Source organism: Saccostrea cucullata, unplaced genomic scaffold, assembly GCF_032062105.1.
Source record: "Saccostrea cucullata isolate Sc308-1 unplaced genomic scaffold, CSIRO_AGI_Scuc_v1 ctg55, whole genome shotgun sequence".
Classification (NCBI taxonomy): Eukaryota; Metazoa; Mollusca; class Bivalvia; order Ostreida; family Ostreidae; genus Saccostrea; species Saccostrea cuccullata.
Genome location: NW_026937638.1, coordinates 21,170 through 40,882, shown reverse-complemented (window position 1 = coordinate 40,882; position 19,713 = coordinate 21,170). Strand labels below are relative to the sequence as shown.

Sequence of the window (19,713 nt, the reverse complement as noted above, 5' to 3'; positions counted from 1 at the left end):
CGTCCTAGGCACGTGATCCCATCTAGTATTTTCCTTGATCTGTGTTTCGTGTCCTCTTCACTTTTTTTTTTAGATCGATAACTGTTTGCTATCTTCACTATATTCACCAGCTTTGTGCTGAAAATGTTTTGCCAAAAATAAAACTAGGCAGGAAAGAGAATTACATAACTCACTATTATTTAGGTTACACGGCAAGTATTTTAATTTGAGTTTATTTGTTCGTTTTCGTTTAACATCGCTCAAAAGAGTCTGGTATGTTTGAAGATCGCAATTCTATGTCCATCTACTCGGAGAAAAGCTGTCCTTTAATCCGAAAAATGCGGTAAGTACTATTTTGGTCAAAACTGGGATACCTCTTAATACCAATGAGTGTGTAGCAATAACAACTTTGTTAATACAAGTGCTCTTCCCCAAAGAGAAATAAAAAAAGACACATATTTGCCTTTATACAGTATTTATTTCGTTAGATATATTATTTATGGAGTCTATATATAGTAACGCTGTGCATGGTAACACTGATTTAGGAAGACACCTCATTGGAGAGAGCGGAGAAGCACAAACAATGACGTCATCAGAACTGCTATGGTTCCGGTTAAGAAATCGGCGCCCTGTAATAATTAACGAATTTACAATGAAAGAAGCTTTCAGAATAATAATTTTATTTTTATCTTTCATAATAACTATCAGAAAGAACGTCTCAATTTTCTGACATGGCCTCCTCAATTGATAATAATAAAAATAAAATGTTTCATTACTTTATATCTTTCCAAATAAATATGTTTCATATCTCATAATCAGCCTCCTTTGTGAGCAATTTTATACCATTCTGACAATGACAGGGTCTCTCTCACCTTGTAGTCCGTGGGACCCCTGACAAATTCTATTGGATATCTTACGGGCGGATTGTAATGATAGGGAAAGCTACAAATCTTGACTGGTTTTCTTTTCTCTCAGTCATTAACATCAAGCTTTTGGAATAATCAATGTGCAACAAGTGCAGTTTAAGTCTCAACTTATTCTTTGTTGTATACATCAATGAGAACAGGAGCCCCGAATAAAACGGGGGTCCAGCAACAACGGGCAATTGATACAGGGACCCTGAAGTTGTGAGAATGTTTTATAAATGAATGTCAAACAATTTTATTCTAGGAATTATATCATTGAAGAAATAGATCTACGTTATCTTTTCAGGTACCACTTTTTATAGAGACGCAATATTGTTGAAGTTTTAATGCAACGAAGATCAACCAATTTAAAAGAGAAAAGGGGTATTACAACAAACTTGGAATTCGGTAAAACATATCTACCTCCAATTTTTGGACATAGTAAAGCTAAAATCAGACAAAATTATTATATTATTATTCCATGTATATTAAAGTTTGATCGGTGTGACTTACGCTCTTTGGTGTGGTGGCAGTGGTATCGTTACTACTTTGTGCCATCACTGTAAATAAAAGAAAATTCCGAGACATTTATGAAGTATAACTTAATTTTCAATGCCGTTTTGGTAATGGATACACAAAGTTCATAATACTTACCCATCGAGACAAAGAAAATGAATAAAAGGCAAAATATTTGTTTTATCATCTTGCTCTGTAAAATAGACGACCTAAAACAATAAAAATAAGATATATTAAAGGATAACCAAAGCTAAAACCATTAATAAACTACAAAACAATTGAAGATGGACAATCTTAAAAAAAAAACTAGCTACGTAATTATGAAAAGGTAGCCGAAAACTAAGACAATAAATGAACGGCGAATTCATTCACAGGTAGTCAAAGCTAAAACGATAAATAATGTAGAAGATAAAGATAACGCAAGGTGATCGATCTCTAAAAATCTATGAGCAATAGATGTATAGGTGAAGAGGGCATGAAACACGAGCCCTTGACATTCCAGGGTCGGGATCAGGTGCCTAGGAGGATTAAGCATCCTCCGTTGTCAGGTTACACCCGCCGTGAGGTCTATGTATTGATCAGGAAGATGGGACATTCCGAAATCAAATTAATATGAAAAAAATCCCTGAACAATACGTTCTAATGATAGGTTATTTCAATGTTTTTGCTAACAAGGTCTTTAAACGACCATAGAAGGTAGGAAATGATGACTTTAATCGAGGTTGCTGACATCCCTGTAACATCACTTATTAGCGAGTAGGAAAATTGATTTCCCGCGCTTCAAACTGAAAATAATTATATGAAACATAATTATCCAAAAGGAAAAGACATTTTCAAAAACAGTAAATAAAACACTGTATATGTTAAAATTAAATAGAGAATAATACATGGCAAAATCTGTAACACACCCATATCAACCCAAGACTCCAATATCAGCCCGAGGGCCGAAGGATTGTCATAAAAAATATAAACAACGTTATAAATAAAAGAAACCACACTTAAAGCAAAACAAAGAAGTAACCATAAGTAATAAGGAATGGTTTTCTTGGTTTATTGGGATGTCAATACGGGGCTGATCAAGTTATCAAGTCCAATAAATCCCAGACGGAAATGATGAATACCGTAATTATTAAAAGGAAAGGAATGGTATCCCAACTTTAACAATGAATCAAACCATTATTATCCAAAAGAAAGGATATACATATATAGTGTACAGTGTACACCCATGTCATCTGTCAGTGTGTTTTATTATGCCAGTTAAAACTGAGTTGATAACTTCACAAAAGAATAGCACATGGAAAATAAATCGCTTTAATTTTTTACTGGCAATGATTATGCAACATACATGTATATTGATTTTACACTGGTCACAGCCTCTATGTTCGCATAGCTAGGTAGGCCCAGGCTCTATTACAATTAAAAATTGAAAACCAAATATGCAAACAAAGGTATAACGACTGTTCTTTGGCCAAAAGCAGATGGACAAGGGCCAATTAACAGCTAAATTGTATGACAAAAGAGATGCCTTCAGGTTTTTCAATGTCAACTTTCCTTACTTTTGTACAAAGATTGTGCTATTATCTGCATATAGTGTTAAATCTCCAAACTTAGTCGATCTACAAACTAAGACAGGCTACTGACAGATATATTGATGTTTCAGGGATTCCAACAATGTCAATTAAAGTAAACACTTTGTAAAATACATGATCGTTATAATGATATCCTTTGCAAATATAGCATAGGCTCCTATTTTGACAGACTCGTCCATACCTAATTTTTCTTTGGTTCTAAACTCGGTTAGATTACAAAATAGTCCTTCTATCTGATAAATTCATAACGTACAGCTCGCGTGGCGCAGTGGTTAGAGCGTCTGCTCTAGAGTCGCGAAGGAAGGAGTTGAGCCTTACGTCGCGGGTTCGAATCCCACTGTGGGACATGGAGACCGATACTTCGGATAAGACCGTATAAATCGAGGTCCCGTGTCGCAGTAGATGCTAGCACGAAAAAAGATCCTCACTGCTCAATGGCCCTGAGTGCCGAGCATATATAGGACAAAATTTGCAGCTCTCCACCTGCAAATGATGGCGTCTCCATATGAGTGAAAAATTTTCGAGAGGGACGTTAAACAACATACAATCAATCAATCATAGCGGTCACGTGGCTGTGTCGGTTAGCAGAAGCTTACTCCTCCTAGGCACCTGATCCCACCTCTAGAGCTCTTCGGAATTTCCGGGTGTTCGTGTTTATAAATCTTCGGATACCGGCATATTTTGAGATCTATCACTGACTCGATCTTTTGTAATATGCAAAAAAAGATCAAGTGTCACGGTATTGAATGCATTTCATGTATTGTTGTTTAGCTCACAGTATCATTACTCAAATTTGAAAAAAAAACCCACTTATTCAATGAAATAAATAATGAAATTTTTTAAGTGCATTTACATACTTGTATAGGAAAGGACAGAATCATTAGCTATATTCGCTGCAAAGGAAATATTTAATTTCCTTCAGGGAACCATATGAACGATTAAATATTGTTAGTTCCTCGTTTGTGATAGAATTATCATAAGAACACAAGTAAAAAGAGTACGAAATAACTCAAGTTAAAAACTCAAGTGTGCACTTAGGTAATTAGCAAATCTGGGCCTTAAGCTCTAATGGTAGAAATGAATTTCAGGACTTGATATGCAGCATCATTTACTAGCATCTCTAAGATGTTATACAAAACTTAATAGTTCTTCCTGCCCTTTCTTATGTATATATAATTTTAACAAATGAGATAAAATACCAGAATAATTACAGTATTTCTCTAAATTAGTCTAAAATTCAAATAAAATTCCAATTTGTCTTTCTGTAATAATCGCCCAGCACATAATAATGTCTGTAGATAAAATATTTCGTATATAAGAGTCTAGTGGTCCAAACGACACAGTGCATAAAATTCAGATAATGTTTATTGAGACTTCGTGACTTATCTCTGTTAACAAAACACTTCATTAATGCCTTAATTATCTGATGTTAAACACTTGAAAGTCTTTCCCTTTAAATAAAGGTAGAATATCCGAATCGTAATTACATGTACTCGGCCATTTCCGTAACTGGCGATGAGTGGGTCCGACCGAGGCAATTCGTATGTAGAGGGAATAAATAAAAATATTTCCTAAAATGTAATTAGAAGGAAATACTGCAAAATTTATTACTGAATATTATTAATGAATAATTCAGAAAGGATTGGACAACATGCAAAGTCTACACAAAACCCTCTCTACTATATATTATGTTATTCACGAAAAAGGTGTCAGTAGATAACTAAGTACGCTTTGCTTTCTATTAGTTTGAATTCTAATTTTCTTTAGTGTCAAACTTTTTCATCTCAAAAAATGTATTGTACCAAAGTAAGTAGTATACCAAATAAATACCTATCTATCTACGTGTTCAGAAGCAGAACTTTAATACTCTAGATAAAAAGTTTTAGGCTGGTACACAGCTGCAACTAATGGAACACATTTCTCCTATTTTCCATCCAAACTTTTATATAAAAAAGTTGAGCACCAAAAGAGGTCTATTCACAAATAAATAAGAGAGTGTGGCCGTTAATGATTGTACATATACAATTTTAGTTGTTTAGGAATATGTAGCAAGGCCTTTTTAAAAAATCCAATTCAGACGCTTAGTAACAAGGCTGCCTTTTCTGCATCTGTCTGGCTGATAAAAAAAATCACATTTTACTCTGCCTGAAATGCAACAGCGCTTAACTCCAAAACAATCCCATGTGTCATCAAATCTGTTGCATAAAACTGATAGTACCTTACACTCGATACAATTGATTGCAGCGTGTGCACCGGCCTTAAAATATTTTTTTTTATGCAAAAACAGTTAAGTTTTTAATTCTCACAGAAATAAAGTTACATACATTTAAAGTCGTTAAGAATCTCAAATCATTTTTAAAGAAATCTTTACCTTGGTTAAGAAAGGGATGATGGCTCTGCGCTGCCTATGTCGATAATCACACGCCCTTCACAGATGCAAATTAGCTTTGCGCACGCACATGCCCTTCACATCCTAGAGCATAGAGCAGGAAGGAAATCAAATACAATTTTTTTTTTAAATCTAAGCACTATTTCTAACACATGATCGTATTTTTGTGCATTTCTAAACCAACACTTACAATTATTCAAATATATAAAATAATGTAATATAAAGTGAATTGATCGCGATCGTTTATTTGAATTTGTTTCATCAAAATATCAAAACCTTACCAGTGATTATAAGAAAATTTAATTTTGTTACTGCCAAAGGGGAAGAAATGCTGCCTTTAGGATGATTGTTTTTTCTGTCTGTCCAGCTGTCACACAATTGTAAAATGACCATTACTATCGAGACCCTGCAATAGATTAAAAACTTGAGTTAATTGTTGCTGCAAAAACATATCTGGTCAAAGTTACTTTTCATGGAAAAGTCGCATGTGCTTCAAATCTTTCTAGGGTAACACATTGGAAAATGGGATATAATTTAACCCGCGACTGATAAAAAAAAGCCGAGAATCGAATCTTATGGTGAAATATCTCTCTGCTCCAAATTTCATCATTTTCACTTCTTATCAGAGAGATATTACACCTTAATTTGAAGTATGTACAAAAGTTAAACTACATGTTCCTAGATTAAAAATATCTCATTTCATCAGTTTTTTCAAAGTGGTAAATATGTCTGGTATTTACATATCTAGATTTAATAAAGCTTAGGATATTTTCGTTACTCATTGGGACTGCAATGTTCAACGCCCTTCTAATCGTCTAGTACTCCGTAGGAGGTGGAATATTTGTTTTTGTTTATTTCTGCATGCTTATATAAATTTTAAAAATGTTTTCCTTTGACACAAGTGCATCAATTAGGAAGTTGTTGGTTTTTCTACAACCCTTAAAATGTTTTGTAATATGATGCGAATGAAGAATGATTATAAACAGAATAGCCTAAACTGTTCTCAAACTTCTCACATAAAATAAACGGCATTTAAAAAAAAGAATCGAAAAACCCCTCTCTGTCAGAAATTGATAAACTGAGAATGTATAATGCATGTATTATTATTAATCAGTTTGAGGAAGTTTAATGAAAGGTCGATTGCATAAACACTTAAACAATACAGATACTGGTGGGATCAGGGGCATAGGAGAAGTGAGTATCACCTATTGCCAGGTCACACACGACGTTGGTCCATAAATGTGTTAATAATAATATAATTATCGATACTTTCTGTAGTTAAGTACAAAAACATACGACTTAGAGGTAAGTCATATATACTTATAAGGTCATTATGACGATCATAGAATTTAGAAAATTGTGATTTTAACACAGGTTCTTGAAATCCCTGCAGCATCGACTTATGTGTGAATAGTCTTCTTCTGTTTAAAAATTGACAGTACTCAGAGCATGCTGTTGAATGGGAAATAAGTTGAAAGACATAAATACCATAAGCAGGTGAAAGCGAAATATTACTACACTTATGAGAGAAGCTGATGATGGAAAAGTTGAAGTCATCTTGTTTGTCATGTGACATATTATTTGTTGACCCTTCACAATAATTACGTATATTTTCAGAGTTCCAGACTTTGCTTCCCCCTTAAACCAAAGCGAGAGAGATAACAGAAATAAAAGTTATATTCGTTATTCTGAGCAATGATAACCCTTTTCTATTTTCATCTGCATTAGGGATGTAACATTTTAAAGTATTTTGTTTTTCTTTCCCAAAACCAAACAGGAGGTACATCTATCTAAATCTTTCTAGTTCCTTTATTTTGGTATCAAGTTGCCGGAAGTATTTTCAGTGTGGATATCTGATAAACCTTTGGACATATCATGACATTCTTTGTGTGGTAGTGGTGGTGGAGATATTATGATGTTAACAAGTATTCTGAAAGTTCCCATGGTATTGTAAGAAACTGCTTTAAGCTAATTAATACACGATATATGATACCATTAATTGCAAACTTTCTAAAGTTGGTCCGTTATGGAAAGATTTTTTTTGAAAATTGGACACACTTTAAATGTGGTAATGCAACCTTTACTCGTAGTTCCTTTTCTAAGGAAGAAATTCTTCAAACTCATATGTCAGTTTTGCATATTTATGATATCCTAAAGAACAAAAGTGAATTTGAACTACCATATATATATATATATATATTGGATTCCGAAACTTCATAAGAATCTTTCAAACAAAGATACATAGCGGGTTCCAGTAAATGTTCAACCAAGACTCTTTTTCTACTCCTCACTTAGATATTAGTGAAGGAGAAACTTCAAGAGCACTATGCAGCAGTATATTCAAGAAGTGGTGTAAATCAGATATGGATACCGCAGTACTTAAAAATTCCAAGGAACTTTTGGACAATTTGAAATCACAAGATTTCACCAAAACCAAAAGCTTAAAAACTTACGACTTTTCAACTTTACACACAACCATTCCTCACGATAAATTTAAGTCCAGGCTTTTTGATATAATTGACAGCTGCTTTTTCAATAAAAATGGAACTCGTAAATTTACTTACCTTGTCATTGGCCATTTTCAAAATTATTTTGTTAAAGAACATTCTGATTGTACACACAAGTACTCTGAAGTTGACATAAAAAAGATGCTTGAGTTTCTGATTGACAATATCTATGTCGTTTTTGGAGACCAGGTCTTCCAACTATCTTTTGCGCCCCGTTAATAGCAGACCTATTTTTGTACCCATGAAACAGAATTTGTGCAAAATCTTATGCATGAAAAGAGGAAAACACTTGCTGTGGCTTTCAACTCGACATTTAGATACTGTATATCGACGATGTATTGTCAATTAACAATGATAATTTCCATTCTTATTTCGATACGATATATCCTGGTGAGCTTGAGATAAAAGACACCACAGAGTCTGACATATCTGTTTCGTAATTGGATGTTTTACTTAAAAAAGGTATTAATAGTAATCTTATAACCAAGCTGTATGATAAAGGTGATGACTTTAACTTTTCTATCGTCAACTTCCCTTACTTGTGCAGCAATATACCTTCATCACCTGCATACGGAGTTTATATATCTCAGTTGAATCGATACGCAAGAGCATGCTCTACGTATTAACAATTTCTAAAACGAGGTAAATTATTGACAAACAAGTTGATGAAACAAGAATATCAGCATTCTCGTTTAAAGTTATAATTTCGTAAGTTCTATGGTTGATACGATGACCTTTTCAGCAAATACAATTATCACTGAGTCAAATGCTGACTGACTATTTTCATACTAATTGTTAATCCATTATTTATACACTGAATTGAAGACGAATTTCCCCGTTATTTCCTGATCATGACAAGGAGCACACGGCGGGTGTGACCGGTAGACAGGAGATGCTCACTCCTCCGTGGCACCTGATCCCACCTTCTATGTTTTGGAGGTCCGTGTTTGTTCTGCTCCTGTTTTGTATTGTTTTACGGACTTTTGATCTTGAATACTGTTCTTTATCTCCATATGTTTCATCAATATGCAGAATTTCCAAAAATAGTTCCAAGAGTTTTGTTTTTGCCTTTTTTTTTCTATAAAAAAGGTCAATTCAAATGTATGTATGTTTAAAAAGGGGTATCAAGACGGAATACAAAGACATAGATATATATTTTAAACACATTTCGGTAAGAGTTAGATCTAGAGATAAAAAGTAAGTCGCGTATGTAAGACATATTTCATACAAGTTGTAAGGTCTTTGTTTTTAAATTATTTTTGACAACTGATTGCCTTTAATGAAGGAGTAATCTTCTCTCTTTCTCTCTTTTAATAACTGAAGGTGACTATTTACAACACTGCTCATAATCAGAAATGCTCAATAGAGACACTTGTTTAGTTTATATTAAACAATCAATATACAAAACAGCATGAGGAATGACTCTAAGTACCCAACTAAACAAAGCTATTCAGTTTCCCGATTCTACAGAATTCAATACCTGTGGGTCCTACAAAAGTCTCAATTATTACTTTCTTAAGTACTACTAGGCCGGAATTAAAAAAAAATTGTTTCCCCTAACCCGACCCTAAATTCTCATGTTGGGTCGGTAGGTAGGTAAAGGTAAACAATTTTCTTTTTCTGACAGCAGCTTTGAAAAAGCATTCTAAAGTTTAATAAAAAATTACCTTTATAAATAAGAAAAGTACAAAATAAAGCGATTTATGAACAAAATGCTAGTATCATACATAAATGTATGCCATTTTAAAAGCAAAATTCATGATTAATTAATTCAGAACTCTTATTCTGTTGAACTTGTGAAAAATCTCACGCCCGAGTTCATTTATATAAATCGAATAAAAAAAGACTAGATTCTCAAATACCCAAAGACGGTACATCCGAGTATATTTTTCAAACGTTTCATCAGCCTTCAGTGCATACAGACAATGTACTTTTTCGAGGCCCATGATATTTGCAGTGGTTCTAGAGCATTTTGCTTTGAAGTTAAGAAGTAAGTGGCTAATTTTAAGTCGCATGTTCAAATTCCAATGAAGAACGTTGAAAACGGTTCTTCAAAAGGGACCATAAAACATTCAGTGTCGCAGAAGATGCTGGCTCAAAAAAGATCCCCCGCTGCTTAATGGCAAAAAAGTGCTGAGTAAGTCTAAATTTGGAGCAATGGGGAAATGTTCTAATGTCGTCCCATCAAATCTCAAACGGATGAAAAGCAAGTAAAGGAACAACCAATCTGTAAGGGCCTAATTAAAGAAAAATACACTGGACGTCTCAAGAAGCTGAAAAATGATTTCAAAACTATGTAAACAATATTTAATTGAACCAAACCGAATCTACAAATGATAAAAACGCTTTATACAATAACATACCCACGAATAAATAAAGTCGATGACTTCTATTGTTTCTTTTTCATGCAAACTTAACACGAATTCGCGTTTACCGGGGGGGGGGGGGAGGGTCTGCGTTTTCCGAGGGGGCTCCAAGGTACTACAGTAACCTTTTTCTTGCTTTAGTATATAAATTCAATAACCTTGCAAATTCCAGGGGGGGGGGGGGTTCCTGACCCGATCCCCCTCTAGATCCGCGCATGTTACGTACCTTAAATTCAACAGACAGGTTTGTTTGTTGTTAAACGTCCCTTTCGAAAATTTATTCACTCACACGGAGACGCCAAGACACCTCCGAAACACTCTTAATTAGTCTTGGTAAATTTTATTATCGAATTGTTTCAAGAGTGAAGAATTCTAATTAGCTAAAGTCATAAGATTGAGACGTTGCCGTTATTTTATGAAGAACTAATTCTCTGTAATCACATCCGGGCGCCATTTTGTTTCCAACAAACTGAAAATCACAGTAGAAGAATGTCGGCCGTTCTGATAAAAACTGATTTTGAGGAAAATGTTTTTTAAATAAACTTTGTTTTCAATAAAAAAATATTTGAATCATCTTATTTAAAAAATCTTTTCAGCCGGCGCGATTTAATTGGGTCGGTCGCATTAGGGGAAACAAAGGTATTTTTCATTTTGGCCCTAGAAATATTTGAATACAATATCCTGTATCAAACTCTTAAGTCGAGGGGGTTTGTGTATTTTTAACACATTCAAATGCACATATCTAATCAGAATGTACGGAAATGCAAATTCTTCACGTAATTAAAAAAAAAGTTTCATTAATATTTTCAAAGCTTTGTTTGTTTGATCTATTTATATATGTTTAAGTGATTATTCAAAAATACAATCCAGCAGCTGTTACAAAATGTTACCTCAATCAGATCATTGACTCTATTTTGTCATTCATTAAAATTAAATTTGGAGATGCAATCCAAAAAAAAAAAAAAAAAAATCCAGGAAAAAAATAACCTCTAGGACACTCACTGAGCACATTGTTCCGCGAATTTTAAGTATCCACTCTTGAAAAAAAATATCTCTATTTAACACATTGATCAGATTATCTCTGATCAAATTGTTGCTGTTTTAAAGCATGGTTAAAATTAACCTAACAGAAATTCCTACAGTTCAATATACTATTCCCATCCTCATTTTTAGATGGGATCAAGTGATCCCGTCTATTAGTTTACTGTCAGTCGAGGCCTCAAAACGGAAGCCCTGGGGAGAACACATGAATTAAATGTACGCTATTTGAAAGAGTGCAGAAATTGTTTTGATCGAAATACAAAATTGACATTCTGCATCGAACTGAAGAAAGTGATATGAACATTTTTTACACAGATTAATGAAGCAATTTGAAAATTTAAAACTGAAAATATTAATTGTAAATCACACTAGTAAACAAAATACTCTCCTGCGTAGTATTATGATTGCGTACGTATCATCCATTGTTTACATCCAGGAAAAATATTAATTACGTAATTCGGACCTAGTGAAATTCGTACAATTCATAATGGTTTTTAGGCTTAGCAATTATTGAATTTTCTATTTCAAACTACATTAAAAAAAAACGTGAAGATATATTATTCACACTTTTAATTTTAGTATTTTAATAAAAAAAAAAAAAGTTGTTATCAAAACTATTTAAGAAAAATCAAATTTGTGAAATCTAGCATGAAGATTATTTTGACCCCGTCTTTCAGTAATATCTCAGTACTCTGAATATTGTCTCTTTCGCTGTTGTCTACAATATATTGGGTCGGACTTTCTTACTCAAGTCTGACCCAACATATTATATTAAAAAAAACTCGTATCTTTCAAGTTGTTTGCCATTATTTCTTTCTTTGCTTGGATAATATTTGCCTTTATAAATCTTTGCAAATGTCCATTTCTTACTGAAGCAGAATAGTTCTGTAGGACATAATAAATACCCCCTTCTGATATTGAGCGTAAGTAAGCCTAAAACCCCTAAAACTGGGGTCCTGATTTAATTAACGGCCAATCGAGGTAAATCTCAAATGCCGAGAAAATTTTTTACTTAAGGGGGATGTCCGGCCACCTTTAGTGCAGTGAGAACGAAATGTAAACATTTCTTCAAATGGCTTAAATACATTATATTTTGATCAAATTTTAAGTCCTTATAATAAAGATACAATAAATATGCATAACTGAATGCATGTTGTGTACATATAATCTATACTTTTGCAGAAAAATGCTTTTGATATGCTCTTTAGAACTGCGCAGCTTCAGAGCCTTAAAAATCCAAAAAAATATGCAAACCGTGCATTATTTCTCTCTACAACCATTTGTTGGAAATTTTGCCTTTTAAATCTTTGCATAATGTCAAGTTCAAAACATTTCTTCATAAAGAGTGTAAAGAACCATGAAGCAGAATAGTTCTGTAGGACATAACAATCTTTAAATGTAAACACCCTTTTAAAAGAGGAAAGGTGTTATAGTGTGGCTTGAAGTAATTTATTTAATATTATTATCTTCTGATATTTTAATTATCACCAATGAAATTAGCGTAAGTAAGCCTAAAAATTCTAACCCCTAAAACTGAAAAAAAATCAACATAATTAAATATTTTATTTTCTTCAAAAAGGGTCCTGATTTAATTAACGGCCAATCGAGGTAAATCTCAAACGCCGAGAAAATTTTTTACTTAAAGATAATGGACGCCGGAACAAATTGTCAATTTGAAATTGTACCTCTCTCGTACTGAAATGTTATTTTCTAAAAGATGAAAAAATGTGTTTTTCTGTTTGCCTTATACTCTTATTCTTCCAAAGAAACTTTGAAAAAAAAACAGAGGATGAAAAGTGGAATTTATTCACATAATATTTACATTTCCAATGTCTTTGTCTGAGATAAAATTACAAATTGTAAATGTACTTTATTTTCCCATCAATGTATTGGCGCGATTCCAAAAAAACACATGCAGGACGGGACAAACAGCTAGACAGAAGCAGGGCTTGGAGCACGTGGATTGGCGGAATCAAAGCATGTAAATATAAGGAATAACTGTCACATTTTTCAATTTCAAGACGATGATCAATCGATTGACTTGCGTAATAATTTTAAAAGTGGAATTTATTCACATAATATTTACATTTCCAATGTCTTTGTCTGAGATAAAGTTACAAATTGTAAATGTACTTTATTTTCCCATCAATGCATAAAAAAACGCCTTCGGCGTTTATGCAAATTAACACGCAAGCCAATCGATTGATCACATCATGTGATAATAAGACAGTTATTCCTTAAAGAACAGCCAAGAAATAGAAAATGAACAAAGGTGGATATTAAACATCGAGTCTGTTTTCAACTGTAAACTTTTTTGTGTCAAAAATTATTTTAAAAGAAATATTCAAAGCTTGAAAATCATACTGATTGAGACAAAAAGGAAAAGTGCAATTGCCAAATAACGTTGATTCTATATCTTTCTTGTTTTATTATTTTACAAAGAAAATAAACATAAAAAACACCGGAGCCTTTCTCTAAAACTATAAATAAGGGGTCATTAAATCTTGATAAATGTGGTTTTAGATGTTAATTAAATAATGTTAATTATTTTGTGTCACGAGATTTTGTGACAGACGGGCAGGCATTCAAGTCAAGGTTATCCTTTTCCTGTTGAGGGAAACAAAATTTAAATAAAAATTTGTATGTTATCAATTTGCTTGATACATGAATTTGTTATCCACTTCCTCCAGTCAGACGGAAGTTTACACTGCATCTTATCACATGATTTTATCTTGTTGTTGTTGAAATTTTTGAAAATTTGAAAAATGAAAACAAAAGCTAAACGTTCATTTTATGGTGGCAAAGACTTGTCAAATTTATGTTGATTCCAATTTAAAATCTTATGAAATATATGGAAATAATGAACAGTATTCATTGAGTAAAATGCTGACTGACTTTTTAAATACCAATTGTTAGTCCTTTATTTACACACTACATTTACGACGGATTTTTCCGTTCTTTCCCGATCATGACAAGGAGCACACAGCGTGTGTGACCGGTCGCAGGGGATGCTCACTCTTCCAAGGCACATGTTCCCACCTCTGATGTTTTGGAGGTCCTTGTTTTTTTGTGAACCTATTTTGTATTGTTTTATGGACTTCTGATCTTGAATACTGTTTGTTATCTCATTCAAGCCCAAAAGTCCATAAAACAATACAAAGTAGGAGCAGAACAAACACGGACCTCCAAAACATGAGAGGTAGGATCAGGTGCCAAAGGAGAAGTGAGCATCCCCTGCTGAGCGGTCACACCCGCCATGCACTCCTTGTCATGATTGGGAAATAACTGAAAAATCCGTCGTCAATGTAGTGTTTAAATAACAATTAGTATGATAACGTCAATCAGCATTTGACTCAATGATAAATTGTACTTGCTGTCAAGGTCATTGTATCGACCAGAGAACTTACGAAGTGACTTTAAACGAGACTGCTGTTATACATGTACTTGTTTCATCAACTTGTTTGTCAATAATTTACCTCGTTTTAGAAACTGAACTTACGTAGAGCATGCTCTTGGTGTATATTAATATAATTTCCATTTTATTTCAAGATATCTCTTTCTAAGAAAAAAAAAAACACACTTCAGTAATCAACAATAACGAAAGAGTACGATAATGAAATTTTTCTCAAGAGTAGATATTTAAAACGAGAAAGGGGGCTGCTTAACGAAGGAACGAACTACCAAGGTAAGTTTAAGCTACATCTCGGATTACAAAAGTATATTGTAAGCATGTATTCTTAAACAACATTGTAAACCATGTAAGATTTTACAATCGGCTAAAAGTTTGTTTAAGTTGTGTTCTCAGATTCGGGAAAAGATGTGCTCTGTGAGGGTTTTTATGTTTTCAACAACAAAATCTCTTTTCTATATAAAATGATGTTAGTTCGGCACCCTGTCTGATGACATTAATAAGAGCACCTGTTGGATTGTAAACCCTTGCTAACCCTACATATTGATATTGTGGATTACTAGACATCTGGACGTATATATTGCCTTTCAAATTTCTTTTCTTTAAGCAAAAGTCTTATCACACAGAACTAGAACTGATTTATAACTCTCATATTAATTGGTACTTCTTTTGTTTGAAATTTTTTTAAAATTCTGCTTACAAAATTTGTTTTTCTGAAATTTGACACAGAAAAGTATTCTAATTTGTTGCAGCCATTCATATTCAAGGAAATTTATGATTGTTAAGTAATTGAGAGATTATCAAATGTAATGTAATGAACCAGGTAATGAATAACGAGAAACCGAGAGGTTTAATTAGTCTTGTGTACTTGGGTGCTTAGAACTATGGCGTTGTTTTGATAAAACCTACTCGAGGTTACTCCCCTTTCATCACATCTGTTATTCATACTTCCTCTTTCTAAAATAAGCCGTAAAATGATGCATGTTTATCTATCAATGCTATAAACATACATTGGATATCAAGAGTCAGGATATGGAACTCTCTTTATTTGTCAAATCGCTATTTGCAGATTTCTGCTTACTATATATAGTATTATTTAGAATTAACACATTTTCCTGTAATAAGACCACAGGCACTTGAGGTATGCCCCCTCCCCCCCTTTTCCATTTTTTTCTTTTTAAATCTGGGGTTGAGTCACCTTTTCCCTATTTTTATATTCTCTAATATAAATATGCACTATATGGTATCATTGATGTAACTCGTTTGTCTCTTTAAGTTGTTTTTAAATATATCGTTTTCAAAAAAAGTGGATAAGTGCCTGTTGATAAGACATGTCTTTTTTTTTTTTTTTTATCAGATGCTCGAATGAATTGATGCTTTATCTAAACAGGAAATACATATAAGTCAATCAGGAAAGTAAAAGTACTTCATGTTTTGGTTTTTTTATGCCGAAAAGATTCAACAACATAAAATATTGTTGAAAATATTAAAATTGTCTCTATTTTGAACTGAGTCCTTCTTAAAAAGCTTATCTGTCTGTTTCCATTATTCTCAATTCTCTGTCACGGGTCGTGTGCCACCCTATTACACAGACGATTTTTGTGTGCTGTTAATAAGGTCATAACGACACTTTCCTCAATGTTATAATTTTTATTAACTTCAATTTGTCATTAAAGTGTTGTAACTCAAGTTTCCTCTGAATATGTTTCTGCTGTCAAAAAGTAATAATGAGCAAAGTTTCACTAATATTTGACACCATGCATGCCAAATGGTTAAAGCGATTAGAGAAGTGCTCAATATTATTTATAAATACATCAATCAGACTAAAAAAAAATGTATGACGACAATGCTGTCTTAATTCAGTTGAAATTTAATCAAAGATATAGAAAAAAAAAGAATTTATTATTAGAAAATATAAGAACTTGCAAGGCCTGTAATGGAAATTTGATTCATTTTTCTAATCTAAAAAAAGCCACTTCTTTAATTACTGTAAAGACATTTAGGGAGTTGAGCATTGCAGAAGATAAAAATGACGTCATTGCAGTTTCCCGATAAATTAATTTCAGCTGAAGAACTCACATTACTTGATATGTCACTGTCATAGGTAGCCTTAACAACTCGTCTCCCTATACTAAATTAACAACACTGGATTGCCGAAGATTCCATTGCACAAACTTTGACAAAATACAGCGTTAAGTTTATCAGCAGTTGTGGGGAATTTTTTGTAATATAAAATGATAGAAAAGTTAAAGATACTTGATATATTCTGTATATGAAAAAGGGAAAAAAAAAAGAAAACTGTGATCTTTAATTGTAAATGATTTTTAACCTACAAGAAGCGATGACTAAAAGTATGCATTATTACAAAGCATTTAAAAAAAGCACTTGAAAGATTGACATTTGTCCTCCATGGCACCTGATCCTACCTCTGATGTTTTTGAGGTCCATACTTAATCTGCTTCTACTTTGTGAGCTAAAATACTGTCCGTTATCTCCATATATTTCACTTAGACAGTTATTTTATCAAGACATGTTATTGATAGACATGGGAAACCAAGATGTGCAATCTTTATACCAGGCTGAATGCCGTTTAATAGATATTTATTTATTTTATTTTAGAAGAAAAAATGCAGAGAGAAACCACAACAACCAAATAAATATCAATAAAAGCGAATAGAAATTATCTGAAGACGACGTTTCCTTAAAATGAGTGAAAACAGACGCATGTATGTCAGCATCTCCTAAAAAATCATTGTAAAAACTGTGAATGATTTATCACATTATATGCCAAGAAAGAAGACAATGTTTTTCTTGGAGTTCATTCTGGTAATCTCTGTGGAGGGAAGGTACTTTTATTTCGAAAAAAAAATCATCAAAGAATAAAACGCACAAAATCTAAAACCACGAAAGGAATACAACATGTTGGCGACGAATTTCAAGTGTACAAACGGATGTAACAAAATGGAAGGTTTTATATACCCGTGTGACGGACGTTGTCTATTTATGAGTAGTCTTCAGCTTTAAACTACATGTACATTTATCTGCCCCAAGTGAAGAATTTTTATACTAATATAGAAAGCACCTCCCTTTAACACTTTTCATCTCAATGTCAATTTGGTAAACCTTTCTTAAATAACAATCAACTTTGCAAATAAGTAGAGATGTAAAAGCAAAAAATAAACAAATATCAATAATTACATTAAAGATAAGTAAATGAATAAATTAAAAAGCAATAGAAATAATTTTAACAATATTAATAAATGAAGAAAACCTTTAGTATGAGTAATCTTGATAAATAAACTGGAAAGGAGAATACTTTGGCTTGCTTTTTAAGATATTCAGTTGGACCGTAAAAGAAAAAAAAGTTGTTTGACAATTGTTGTTTAAGATAATTTTTAATTTAAAATCTTCCGTGATTAAAGAGCTGTATCCTTGAACTCTTGGTCCATACAAAGCTCGAGAAAAGAAAGGTTCCTCCGAGGTCAAGCAATATGCATGCAAATGATCCTTGTATAGTGTTATTATTGGACTGAATGTGTGTGACACGGCATGCTTAAAACGACTTCCTTAAGGATAATATTAAACGTATATCCCCGAAATAATAAAACAAAGCTATCCACTTGGATTAAGACAATGCATAAAAAATACATGAAGTAAATTCTTATCGTTTGTTTGGGATATACCTATGCTTCAAATATGTTTTCATTTTTAGCTTCAAATTAAAAAGAAATAAACGAATACATGTACAACTATAATTGTAATTTTGTTACTTCATATCTTGTTATATATTTAAATATAATACTTAATCACACACATTCAGTCCAATAATAACACTAAACAAGGATCATTCGCATGCATATTACTTGACCTCGGAGGAACCTTTTCAACGAACGAGCTTTGTTTGGACCAAAAGTTCAAGGAATATAAAAATAAATCATGTTAATTATGGATCTCCCCGACAAAAAATACTATAGTTAACTACAGTGATAACTTTGATAATATGAAAACTTTTATTTACTATAATGATAACTTTGATACTCTGATTTACTAAATTGATAGCTATGAAAACTTCGATTGACCATAGTGATAGTGACTTTGAAAAATTTGATTTACTATGGTAAAAACTTTGATTTCCTAGCCTACAGTGATTACTTTAAAAACTTTGATTTACTATAGTGATAACTTTGACTCTTTGAATTAACTAAAGTGATAACTATGAAAACGTTGATTTATCATAGTGATTACTATGAAAAAAATCATTTACTATGGTAAACACTTTGATTTCCTATAGTGATTACTTTGAAAACTTTGATTTACTATAGTGAGAACTTTGAAAACTTCGATTTACTTGAGTCAAATTGACTGAGCCAAATGCTGACTGACATTTTTCATAAAGATTGGTAGTGCATTACATGTATTTATACGCTGAATTGACGACGGATTTGTCCGTTATTTCCCAGTCATGACAAGGAGCACACTGCGGGTGTGACTGGTCGGCAGGGGATGCTCACTCCTCCATGGCACCTGATCCGCCCTCTGAGGTTTTGAAGGTCCGTGTTTGCACTGTTTCTATTTTGTATTGTTTAATGGACTTTGATATTGAATACTGTTCGTTATCTCCATATCCTTCATTTACTATAGTGATCACTTTGACTCTATAGTGATCACTTTGAAAACTTTTATTTACTATAGTGATCACTTTGACACTATAGTGATCACGTTGAAAACTTTGATTTACTATCACTTTGACACTATAGTGATCACTTTGAGGACTTTGATTTACTATAGTGATAACTTTGAAACTTTGATTTACTATAGTTAACTGTAGTCTACTATAGTTAACTATAGTCAACTTTAATATTTTTTGTTAGTGCTTACAGAAAAACTTTCACATCAATTGACTGTAGAATTTTAAATTGATATCGTAACTTTTTTGTAGGAAAGAATTATTATTGCACAACTCAGATTCTTTCATCGACACAGAAATAATTGCTTATTTATGCAGCAATATA

The 19,713-nt window shown here is 32.7% G+C and overlaps 1 long non-coding RNA gene across 1 annotated transcript; it reads right to left on the bottom strand.

The window, feature by feature from the left end:
• Positions 1 to 437: 437 nt before the first annotated feature.
• Positions 438 to 5,522, bottom strand: LOC134248533 (uncharacterized). The gene is made up of 4 exons (XR_009988069.1): positions 5,361 to 5,522; positions 1,539 to 1,609; positions 1,398 to 1,444; positions 438 to 608 (listed from the first exon to the last, which is right to left on the bottom strand). It is a non-coding gene; the product is annotated as an uncharacterized LOC134248533 (long non-coding RNA).
• Positions 5,523 to 19,713: the final 14,191 nt, after the last annotated feature.